Genomic DNA, 10,611 nt, shown 5'->3' with positions numbered 1-10,611 from the left:
TCGGGGATCCGGGTTGTCACGAGTTCCATTTCCCTTAATAACACCCAATCTTAATAAACAATCAACTACTCCGTACTGTAACCCCACAATAAACACACACACCACAAGTTATAGTCTCAGAGATGAATATCCAAAAATAACACGAGTCATTTTATTCCACAATTATATGACATTACACCTTAAAAGGGTTTCTGAATAAATTTACATTTCTTTGCCATTATTACAATTCATAAAGATACATAAGTCTGGTACATCAAAATTTGAAAGCCTAGCCTATTGGTAGTTCCTACTCAGCTACAGCGACATCAACGCCTATAGGAAACTGTGGAACGTTTCTTATCCGCTCGCGAATTGGGAGCTTGGTCCTGTTCATCTTGTCTATCTGATGTTGTGTGATGAAAGAAGAAAGCAAGGGTGAGCGACAAGCCCACCGAAATAGTATGTATAATAATTTACAATATATGAGCATTCTCATAGTACTCAAGAAAGTCTTGGTTAAGAAGAAATGAACCAAGTTGATATCTTAACGCGACCAAGTCGCAAAATATTCAGTATATACATACATATATACTTTTCACAATCTTTGAAATCCTCTGACATGTATAATATACACAGAGTTCCAGTTTATAACTGTATAAAAATATCGTTGCAAGGTGATCTCATATATCTAACCTTGTCTCAACGTTTTTTTGAAAATCTTTGGCATGCATAAGATAATCATTTACTAGATATAAGTTCAAAAGATGAAGTTACAAGATACTCCAATATACTTATATCTTTTCTGAATAATGAACATAAAGTATTTGATCAATCATGATCAGCTTTATGTATTACCTTAGGTTTAGATGCTCAAACCTGGGTATTTATTTAGGTTTCTGTAAATATTTGGGTCAGAGAAAGAGAAGTGTATAATTTATAGTACTAGTATTCACTTTAAATAAAGTCTTATATTCCAAAATGACCATCTTTTCCACAAAGTCTTATGTATTACCTTAGGTTTATATGTTCTCGATGTTGTTCGCAAAGAAGCTGAGAATTGTGACTGCTTGCAAGGTTTCCTTCTACCCCCCTTATGTCCATACATACATCCCGCATTTACGGATCATCCTTGTTTCTGTTTTGTCTGCTACTATGCTAGGATCCATGATCATGATTTGAAGTTTGGTTAGATTTCTAAGTAAATTATTCTTAAGTGATTTAAGTTGCATCTTCCTCAAACAGTGTTGATATTTTGTATAAATTTTTTTACATGATTTTCCAAGAAATAGAGTTGACAACTAATATAGGAACAATGCATTTGGACTAAAAGGATACTAAATTCTACATATTATATTTTGAATTAAGCAATGCCTACAGTCTTGTTTCGTGTAAATATGATTAATATTTGCTTAATCTCATATTTTCTAGTAGATTAATATATATTTATTTGTAGGCATTATATTCTTTTCCAATTTATAGTGTTTCAAAGGTGTAAGTTTTTATTAAACAAAAGGAAGAAATTTGTAGAAGAAAATTAGAAATTTTGAAGATAAATAAGTGTTAGAAGAGGCTTTACACTGAGCATATGTACCAGGTCTATGGAAGTCCTCAAGTTATTAAAATTACTCAGGGATTACTCAGGGGTACTATTCTTCACTTTTTATTACTGCACATTTACCAATTAATAACTTGCTGATCAATTTAGAGTTTATGAAGGCCAAAATTTACAAAAAAAATTGAAAGAAAAGAAACAATGAGGGAGACTATAATTCTACAGTTCTTATAAATCATGTGGTTTGTAGCAAAGGGGATAAATTGCATTGTAGCAAATATAATTTTACATTCTTTTGTATGAACTATTTTTGAATTTGATTTCTAATGACAGGAATTTGCTGATGCTGAATCATGGAAATTGGCACAGCCACACCGGAACGTACTTGCCTGTTTGAGCTACTGGATAACCCAAGAGGATATGCTGACAGCTGGCATATTTCACAATATAAACGTGGTCACCATTGAGAATGCAGGTCTTGTAGAGAAGGTGTTTTTTTAAAAAATAATACATGTACCAGGTTGTGCAAATGTAGTGTTGCAATTGCAAAATTGTACTTTAAGTTGCGTTATCTTGCACGTTTAGTTCTTAGCAAAGAGTACTTGTATTTCTTAAGTTATGTTTTGGTGTGATGGATTGTAATTGTTGGTTGGACAGAATGTAATGGTTCGATGTGTTGTTAAGACTGGTTGGATGAATTGAATTCATTGTGAATGTCGTTGAATTTATGGGAAATCAAGTATTTGAAAAGTATATTTCAATTTTTTACAGTTCAGGTGTTGCAATAGCCTATTAGTATGTTGCAATAGGGTGTTAATTATGCACATAAATTTCTTTTTTACAAAATTAAAGGTATTGCAATAGGTGTGTTTTTATAGATGATGTGGGCCCCACATGTAGGTCCCACCAGTGGGACCCCGCCACGTGTCATGTTACATGTCATGCCATGCAGGACCCACATGTGGGGCCCACTTTCCAACATGTGAAACCATTGTCTATCAAAAATTAGTATTTAACGAAGTTTATTTTGGAACTAATGATCTTTAACAAATGTTTAAATAAATATTTACTTTTTAGTATTTTAAAAGTAAATAAAAAAATATATTAAATGAATATTTATTTTTAGGACAAATGTTACTCAAGTTGCAAGAGACGTTACACTACACTGCCATAATTGTTAATGTAGACTAATAATAAACATATTTTTTAATTTTTAAATAAAATAAAAATTGTTTAATTTTTTAATTTTAAAAATAATTAATTTTAATAAAATTATTGATGGCAGTTATGGTAAAAGTAAGATACCACCAAATAAATAAATTATTTATATTTATATGTACTCGAATATTTAAATAAATTTAAAATAAACAAGTTTTAAAATTAAAATAATATGTAATAATTTTAAAATTGGATCATAACAAAAACAAAAACGCGAATTGTAGCCCATTTCTTGGTGAATTGTTAAGGCGTTACATGAAATATACGTGAGCGGAAAAATTGAATTGGGGCTTATTATTTACTCACTTCCTCTCTCCAAATTCACTCACCCGCCTCTCCATCTGAATTAGGGTTCTCTGACTAGTTTCTCTGTCTAACTAGGGGTTCAAGCTAGGTTTGGATTCACTTTAAGGGGTCAAGGAGACTAACTTGGGGTTCAATTAGGTTTGAATTCTTTCTATGTCTATCCCTTTATGTCTCTTTCTCTATTTCTCTATCTCCGTCTATCTTTCTTTCTCTCTCTCTCACTTTCCTTCTCTTTGTCTCTCTATGTTACTAGGGATGCCAATGCGATTGAAGGGTATTTTTCGAGGAGTTTGAGAGTGGTGGATGGGATGAATCAGAAAGGATATTATCCTTTATATGATTTATAATTTGTGAAGTGTTTATTTAATTGATAAGCTAGTGACACTTGTTTAACTTCTCTTCTATTCTCCAGAAAATGGAAACAACTGTTTTTAATGGCAATGGGAAAGGGATGCGTCATATTATTGTCACAACTATTTGTTTAACGGTCAACCAAAGCAAGTATAATTTTTCATTCACAAATTATATTTGGTGTATTTATTTATATGACATTATAATGCATTGTAATGTGTTATTTCATTCGATCCCATTTCATTCTCCCCACCAACACAACATTTGGCCTTGACAAGATGTCTCTGCACAACTCATGTAGTAAACTGGAAGTAGTATATGGAATATATCCTTGGAATTATATTTGTTTTTCATATATTCTCTTATTCCATTCATAAATTTGAAATTGTTTCATTTGAAAATCGCACATGTAAGGCTGCTCTAGTATGCAAAAATCCCAAGTCTAGAAGCCAGTTTTTGGGCAGAGAGATAAACATAATAAGAAATACAGTTGGTGATCCCACATTGATATTTGAAGATTAGGGAATTACTCACCTGAATGCCAGCTTTTAGGGTCAAAATAACTGCCATAACAGCCAACACTAGTCACCTATATTTGATCACTGATTCACCTGGTGACATATTTTTCTTTATGAATCTCATTGCATGCTTGACAGGAGGAAAGCCTATTGATTTTTGATTTTTCACCATCAAATAGATTTTAGAATCCACGATATTTTTTAAGGTAAAACTTGCTGTCTTTTCAACAAAAGCCGCTCTAATGTTACTCTGCTATGTTTCAACTTTGTGGCTTATTTGCAATAACTGGGCTGTTTAGCAGCGAAAAATGAGCTCAAAAAAATATCTTAACTGGAGTTGGTATGGTAGCAGGATCAACAATTTTCAATCTTACATTATTATGGAGAACTTGTCTATTTTTAGGTCGACAAGTTTTTGTTCATTAAGCTAATTCTATCCCTGTCATTGATACTTCTATAGAAACCCCACAAAAGAATGTACTGTCATTATTGAGTGGTTAGTTTTCGGCATATATATCTAATTTTATTTTTCTTTTATTTTTTTGCTAAGCACCACAACTCTTTAATCATCACCATTCTATTGAATTCTGTTTGTTTTTTTTTGTTTTTTTACAAGTTAACCCTAATCCCAGGGAGCTATATTCGGGGAAAGATTGTTCAAGTTTAAGATATCTATAAAATTAGAGTCATGTTATGTTCTTTTTTCTGAAATATGTTTCATTATTATGTTAACATCCTGTAATTATTTCTCGTTTCATGTAAAAGTTCAAAATTTTCATCTGCAGGACCATTACTTTGATGTGGTGACAAATGTGGGTGGTCTAATAACTGCTGTTCTTGGTGATAAATTCTACTGGTAGATTGACCCTATTGGTGCCATATTCTAGCATTCTACACTATCTCAAATTGGGGCAGAACTATACTTGAAAATGCAGGTAAATGAGACCTATCTTATTCTCTAACACGACAATGCAAAGGTGTCATTGGTTATTTGGTTTTGGTTCTCCGATTAAGATTTGTTCTAACATTTGACTATATATGATATGGGATTTCTCTGGTTAGACAATTAACTCCAGCAGAAGTTCTACAGTAACTTACATATTTAGTGCTAAGGCATGGTCCGTAAATAAAATATGTAGACACCGTTCGTGCCTAAAATTTTGGCGCTCTTTATTTCGTGGAGGTGGATATAGAACTACCAGAATATTTGCCATTGAAAGAAGCATATGTGATCGAAGAGTCATTGCATATCAAAATTGAAGAATTATCTGAAGTGGAGCGTGCATTTGTTCATCTTGATTATGAATGTGACCATAAAACAGAGCACTATATAATTAGTATTAGCTAATTATCGGTGAAGTTGCTATTTGGTATTTAACTTTGCAATTTGTATTATTGTATTGTACATATTTGAATGGTTGGGTTTTGATTTTACAATTTTTATTCGCAACTGATTTATATAGAATGAAAATAATATTTGTTAAAATTATATAATTTGACAAACTAGTTCACAACAATTTGAGTTTCATAAACTATTGTTTGTTAGAAACTCAAACAAGCGTAATCTGTTAATTCTATTGTATAATCCATTGTGGTAAATAATTTCATACAACGTGTCATGTTTTAGAATTTGTTGACTATAGGAAATAAGGACAACGCTTCTGTTTAAAGAAACTGTTGTGTTAAAGATATCAGATCCGGGTATGCATCTAACAAACGGTCGAGTAATACAATATTTTACAACAATCCATTTTGACAAAACCGTTGTATATACCAACCTTCGAACAACAGTTTTATATGCACTTGCTATTGTGCTGGATGAAGACAGACACAGAAGGTACCGTTGTTTGATACGCGTATCAGATGGCACCTCAATATTTAACAGTATTGAGCGGTATTAGACAACAATTTAAAATTGTTGTCTCAACCTGTTTTTCTTGTAGTGATAGTATAGTAGAAGAATGGATTAATAATGAAGGAATTGAATGGAACGAACTGACACTAAAGGAAATCCTTACGGATCAAGAGATTGAGGATGTCAAACTTGTAAAGTGGCTGAAAGTGACCAGGAGGATTTTTTGAGCTGGAAATATAAAAAAAGGAGCATATACGGTGAGAAGTGGATACCATCATAAAATGCAAAGAATATTTGGAGGTGTTACCTCTTCAAATGTAGAAAAAGAGCGATGACTGTGCAAGAAAATATAGAAGGCAAAGTTTCCAATAAAAAATAAAAATATGGTCAGGATAGTGATATATAATTGCTTTTCAACAAGGACAAACCTTTTAATTCGGGGTATAGATGTGGATACGGTATACCCGAGATGTGGAGAATTCTATAAAATAATTACACACTTCATGGTATTATGTAAGGAAAACAGGATTTTATGGCATATATCTCCCATAAAAATTGACTTAAAAGACCGGAAATCTGATTTTTGAGAATGGTGTAATACATTTTCTAGAAAGTGTGTTATTAAATGATCGTGGGAGATGATGATGATATTAATATAGCAAATTTGGAGCATATGAGAAACACCTGGGTTTGTGAAAAAAAATTGATCTTGATTTGACTTGTTTGAGAATAATAACATATTTAGATGATGATGATGTTAATATAGCAAATTTGGAGCATATGAGAAACACCTAGGTCTATGTCATATGGATCATAGACAGTGGATGCTCAAGACATATGATAGGTGATAAGGCCCTGCTATCACAATTTGAGGAGATGGTTGGCCCACTAGTGACTTTTGGAGACAACAACAAAGGTTTCACAATGGGATATGGCAAGTTAATTTCTAAAAATATTGTTATTGAAGATGTAGCACTGATAGCTGGTTTAGAAGTGAATCTCCTAAGTGTCAGTCAACTCACAAATAGAGGATTGAATGTTTCATTTGACAAAGAAGAATGCTTAATCATCAGCAAAAAGACTAGTGAAGTTGCTCTGAAAGGAACAAGAAAGGGAATCCTGTTTGTTGCATATTTACACTCAGCAAATAAGGAAGGAATCTGTTGCTTCTACACCAAGGCATCTATAGAGAAAAGCAAGCTGTTGCACAAAAAACTCTCTCACCTAAATTAAAAGGCAATCAACACCCTGGTGAAAATGGAGTTAGTGAGAGACATGCCAAATATGGAGTTTGCTCAAAATGAAGTTTGTGAGGCTTGTCAAAAAGGAAAAATGAAGAAGTCAAGTCACAAGAGTAAAACTGTGAATTCCATAAGTGCACCTCTGCAACTTATACACATGGACTTATTTGGACCAGTTAATGTCTTATCAATTTCGAGGAAGAAATATGCACTTGTGATGGTGGATGACTACTCAAGGTACAAATGGGTATGCATTATAAGGATGAAACTCCATACATCATAATTGAACACATCAAGAAGATTGAGAAGCAGGCTGAAGATCGGAATTTTATGAAAAGACTGAGGAGTGACAATGACACAGGATTCACAAATGTAAATTTAACGGAATTTTGCAAAGACAAGGGCATTTTTCAAGAATTCTCAGCTTCCAGAATACCTCATCAAAATGGGATATTTGAGAGAAAGAATAGAAAACTAGTAGAGGCTGCTAGAATAATGCTGCAAGATGCCAAACTGCCAACAAGTTTTAAGGAAGAAGTTGTCAATACTGCATGCTATAGTCAAAATAGATATCTCATTAATAAGAATTTTGGAAAATCACCCTACTCATTCTTATCTAAAAGGAAGCCTACTTTGAAGCATCTTGACGTGTTTGGAAGCAAGTGTTATATTCTAAAAGACAACTCTGAATATGTGGAAAAATTTGACTCTAAGGTTTTTGAAGTAATTTTTTCTGGGATATGGAAGAACTGCCTACAAAGTCTATGTGCTTGAACAAAAGAAAATTATGGAAAGCACATATGTGATTTTTTATGATGACAAGTGTCCAGGATCGGAATGCCTAGATGACAATGAAGATAGGGCCATTAAATTTGAAAATCTCAATATTAATAGTGATTCTGAAGATGAAGCTAAAGTCAACACAAGCAACAGAGTAAATGAAGAGTCAACTAACCAAGTGGATCATGACAATGGAAGCTTATTTCAAACACCTGAATTTGATAGCACAAACTCAGGAGGGAAAGAGGAGAAAGTTCTTCAAGTCATACCAATGAAGAAGAAGATGTAGAATATTCAAGTCAACAAACTCACACTAGGAAATGGGATAGAAGTCACATGAGAGAAGCAATTATTGGTGATCCAAATGCTGGAGTAAGGATTAGAAGTGCAAGTGCTAATGAATGTCTACATGCATGCTTTCTATCAAAAGTTGAGCCTAAGAAAACTGAGGAAGCTCTACTTGATCCTGATTGGATATTTTCTATGCAAGAGTAGCTAAATCAGTTTGAAAGAAACAATGTTTGGAAGTTGGTTCCTGCACCAAAGAACAGTGCACCAAAGAACAGAAGTGTAATTGGAACAAAGTGGGTGTTTAGGAATAAAATGGATGAAAATGGGAATGTAACAAGAAACAAAGAAAGGTTGGTTGTAAAAGGCTACTCATAGGAAGAAAGAATTGATTATGATGAAACTTTTGCTCCAGTTGCAAGACTTGAAGCAATAAGAATCTTTCTTGCATTTCTTGCACATTCAAACTTTAAAGTGTATCAAATGGATGTGAAGAGTGCATTCCTAAATGGTGAGCTAAAAGAAGAAGTTTATGTGTAACAGTCACCTGGCTTTGAAGATCCTGAATTTCCATATTTTTACTACCAACTTTTAAAGGTTCTCTATGGATTAAAGCAAGCACATAGAGCATGGTATGACACACTATCAGAATTTTTAATTAAATATGGATTCACTAGAGGAACTATTGATAAGACTCTCTTCTACAAGCAACATGGTGCTGATATGATCCTAGTTCAGATCTATGTGGATGATATTATTTTTTGTTCTACTAGTGAAAAGCTATGTTAAAGATTCTCAAAACTCATGCAGAGTGAATATGAAATGAGTCTGATGGGAGAGTTAAGTTACTGTCTTGGACTTCAAGTTAGTCAAAGAAGTGATGGAATCTTCATCATCCAAAGAAGTATATTAAAGATTTATTAAAGAAATTTGGTATGGTTGATTGTTCACCTACATCAACACCCTATGTCTGTCACACCCTGAACCAACAACTCACACACACTAAATAATTGTGAACCATAATTATATTACAACTTATAAGTCCAAAAGATGATAATAATATGATTATAGACCCGACCAAAAATATTAACAATCCCGATATCTTTACAAGTTCAGAGTTTGGAACAGCCCTTCTAACTAATATCATAATTACAAGCTGGCGGATATTGCCTATATATATTCTACCTGCACCCTCAAATGGTCTTCACCCTACCTACCGGTTGACTTACAGGAGGTCTGCTTGGTATAAACCATGATTGCTAGCTGTAGAATAGGGTTAAATATAAGAAAATGAGCTAATACGCTCAGCAAGTACTAACAGTTCTATTGTACAATGCATTATCTCAAAATCACGGGTTCATGAATCAAGGGATTATAGATGCTTGTAAAAATGACAATAAGAGACATAAAATTTTAATGTAAAGACATGATAAAATCATAGCAATTGAAACATGGCATATGGAATTATGGCATTGGGCAATCATGCTAGAAATATAAAGGCATGGTAGAATTATAATGACCAAAACATGGCATATGGTATCATGGCATTGGGAAATCATGTTATAAATATCAAATCATCAAAATCATTTTTGGACGCTACGGATTACAGCCGGTGATTAGTCGCGAAGTAATCCCGAGCCGCGCTGGGTTTTCAAATATAATGGGATCTCTAGGCTATATGTGAGCCTATCAATAAGTGTGAAAAGGACTTGCGTCTAGTCCAATCCACTAAAATAAGAAAACACTTTATTATTTTTAATGATTTATAATATGGTTATCGGGAAAGATTTGGTATCATTTTAATGGAATTGTAACAAGAGAATTCAAGTTCACTAATGAGGCTCGCTTTAGGGGATTTGATAGAGAGTTTATGTGACGACCTCAACCCCGGGGTCAGGAGTTGATGTCACCAACAACAATAATAATAAACATAATATAATCCAAATCATTAATTATACATAATCACGACCCCTTTACTAGGACCTTTTCCAGGTTTAAGTATGATTTAGGTTACAACTATTACAAAACCGACTTACAACAAACTATCCTGATGCAACTAACTTAATACAGCAACTCAATAGACCATCTTTGGTCCAACACGACTACCTCAGAGGAGCCTGACATAGAAGGAGCTGGAACTCTGGCCTGACTATCGCGCAAGAATCTTCTAGGCATCTGCAATACACATGTAAATTGTTCAGCAAGGGTGATCAATCAATTGCTCAGCAGTACCACTATATGAATAACAATAAAACAGTTTACGATAAAATAGTGATAGGAATAGAGGCTATAGTTCGCTTACAAAACATGTAAAATATTCATAAACTGGATATTCAAAACTAACATGCTCCGAGAAATAATATCATCAGTAGTGTGATGTGTAAATACCAGAGTCAAATTTTAGCATGCTAATCACTTTTATAAGACCGCCGTATCAACTACTTATACTCTATGGAAATCACAAATCCAAATCAGATACTTACGGATATGTGAAGACAGCTGATCAGGCTATCAACACCAGAC

The 10,611-nt window shown here is 33.4% G+C and overlaps 1 long non-coding RNA gene across 1 annotated transcript; it reads left to right on the top strand.

Annotated features, from left to right (window-relative positions):
* Positions 1-3,057: 3,057 nt before the first annotated feature.
* On the top strand, positions 3,058-5,349 carry LOC141664282 (uncharacterized). Its single transcript, XR_012551937.1, has 4 exons — positions 3,058-3,193; positions 3,309-3,556; positions 4,710-4,859; positions 4,987-5,349. It is a non-coding gene; the product is annotated as an uncharacterized LOC141664282 (long non-coding RNA).
* Positions 5,350-10,611: the final 5,262 nt, after the last annotated feature.

This window comes from Apium graveolens, chromosome 6 (genome assembly GCF_009905375.1).
Source record: "Apium graveolens cultivar Ventura chromosome 6, ASM990537v1, whole genome shotgun sequence".
Classification (NCBI taxonomy): Eukaryota; Viridiplantae; Streptophyta; class Magnoliopsida; order Apiales; family Apiaceae; genus Apium; species Apium graveolens.
This window is presented reverse-complemented; position numbering and strand designations above follow the sequence as displayed.